The sequence below is a fragment of the Echinops telfairi genome, unplaced genomic scaffold (assembly GCF_000313985.2).
Source record: "Echinops telfairi isolate 266 unplaced genomic scaffold, ASM31398v2 ScPeMD7_1;HRSCAF=3_0, whole genome shotgun sequence".
Lineage (NCBI taxonomy): Eukaryota > Metazoa > Chordata > Mammalia > Afrosoricida > Tenrecidae > Echinops > Echinops telfairi.
Genome location: NW_022103896.1, coordinates 511,816 through 514,240, shown reverse-complemented (window position 1 = coordinate 514,240; position 2,425 = coordinate 511,816). Strand labels below are relative to the sequence as shown.

The 2,425-nt window shown below is 44.9% G+C and overlaps 1 pseudogene; it reads left to right on the top strand.

The window, feature by feature from the left end:
• Window positions 1-640: 640 nt before the first annotated feature.
• LOC101653190 lies at window positions 641-2,059 on the top strand (annotated as a pseudogene).
• The last annotated feature ends 366 nt before the right edge of the window (window positions 2,060-2,425 follow it).

Below are 2,425 nucleotides of genomic sequence, written 5' to 3'. Positions count from 1 at the left end.
GGATTTGTAAGGTAGAATTGGGGTCATGATAGTGGTGGTGGGGAGCATTAAAGACCTAGAGGAAAGTTGTATGTTTCATCGGTGCTATATTGCACCCTGACTTTCTCCTCCCTGCTACCCTTCCTTCTTTAAGGGGCTGTCCAATTGCCTACAGATGGGCTTTGGGTCTCTACTCCACACTCCCCCCTCATTCACAATGATATGATTTTTTGTTCTTTGATGCCTGATACCTGATCCTATCAACACCTCATGATAGGTGTGCTTCTTCCATGTGGGCTTCTTTGCTTCTCAGCTAGGTGGCCGCTTGATTGTCTTCAAGCCTTTAAGACCCCAGACGCTATATCTTTTGATAGCCAGGCAACATCTGCTTCCTTGACCACATTTGCTTATGCACCCATTTTGTCTTCAGTGATCATGTCAGGAAGGTGAGCATCATGGAATGGCAGGTTAATAGAACAAAGTTTTCTTGCTTTGAGGGAGTACTTGAGTAGAGGCCCAATGTCCATCTTCTATCTTAATAGTAAACCTATAAATATATGTACATAGATCCATTCCCCCATTGAAATATATAAATATATTTACATATGTGCATGCCTGTATTTAGGCCTCTATAAATGTGTGGTGGTTCATTCTGTTGTGCATGGAATTGCTGTGAGTGGAACAACCACCTAGGTTGGCTGTTTCATCTACCCTGCTTAGGGGCTGCTCACTTTATTGCTCCAAGCTGCCCCTCATTTTACCAGTGCTCTGTTTCTACTGCTGTGTTTGCAGGTTCTCTAACACTTTCTTTAATATCTCATCATCTTTCATGTCACACATTGTAGTTTTATCTCTACCACTTTGATCTGTTGCTGTGCCCTGTGTGTATGGCACGGGTCTTCTCTATTTAGTTAGCATAGTCCTGTAGCTTCTTGAACCACCCAGAATGCAATTATAGTAATGATTTCAGTGTTCTTGTCTAGTAACATTTGTGTTGATTGATTCAATACAAAAAAATCTATTTCATTTGTAGTGATTGATGCATTCTCATGATGGGTTGTATTTTCTTGCTTTTGTACATGCCTGCTAATTGTTTTTCTATGTGAAAGATTTTGTTGAGAATATACACAACAAAATCTATATTAACTCAGCAGTTTGGACACAGCGACTTGGGCTGTGTTGTTCAAGTTGTGTCACCCTTTTTGGAGTGCCCCTCCCTCCCTCCCTTATCCTCCAAGCTCACTGCCCCAGCATGTCTTACCTAACCTTTCGAGTGGCTGTCCACTCGAGGCCACAGAGATGGATCTGAAAAGAGCACAGACTAAGGGAGGCTTTACTCGCTGAGCTGTACTCTTGTTTGTTTGAAGAAGACTTCAGGGGATGTGTTTGATTTAAGGTTGGGAGGTTTTCTTAGTTTTGTCAGTTCACTTGGCCTCCATGGCTTCATCAAGTTTGTGTTTCATGGTAACACGGAAATCTGTCCCTCACTTTTCTCCCATTTGGTCAGATGTTTTCTATGGACTTTTTTTTTTTTTTAAGTCAGACCACTATTTAGGTTGGAAGGTTAAAGGATCTAGAGGGGTTTTGATGATGCACTGAGTCTTAAATAGCCACCTCAGAGTAACTGGACAGAGTTGCTGACTGTGCCCGACCTACCGACTTGGACATAGTGACCATATTGGGCAAAAAGGGCCCCATGGGCACCCAGGCAAAATCCAAGCAGGCAATCCCGCCAGCACAGAGAAGAGGGGAGGATGTAGAGGCGTCCACGAAATGGGCCATTGGTCAGAACAAGCAGCACTCCATCACCAAGAGCACCACCAAGCTGGCGTGAGAAAATGAGGGGCTGCACAGCGACTGCATGACCCTGGAAGTGGGCAAGGTCATCCAGCAGGGCTGGCAGAGCAAGGGGCTCACACAGGACTTGGCCACGAAAATCAACAAGAAGCCTCAAGTCATCGCTGGTTACAAGAGTGGGCAGGCCGTCCTCAGCAACCAGGTTCTGGGCAAAATTGAGAGGATTGGCCTGAAGTTGTGGGGCAAGGACATCGGGACTCCCCTCGAGAAGGACCGAGGGTGAAGTAAGAACACAGTGCCCCCTGATCCTGTCTGGTGGTTTCTGACTGACGGGGCTTTGTGGTCCCATCACCTGGCCAGTGGTAATGGACACCAGACCCACCAGGGACCCCTCCCCCCATACCTGCTGTCTAAACATCAAACAAAACCTTGCAAAGTTAAAAAAAAAATCTAGAGGGACTTTTTTGTTCTTGTTTTAGTTTTTCATGTTATGTTTAATGCTACATACTGTATGTATTTACACAGCCCATCTCACGAAATGAAATCAACAACAGTATCTTGTTAAACCCTCCATATATGTGGTTCTTTTTCTTTTCCCCTAATCATTCCTCCCTCTCTCCTCAATAACCTGTCCCTGCCCACCCCCATT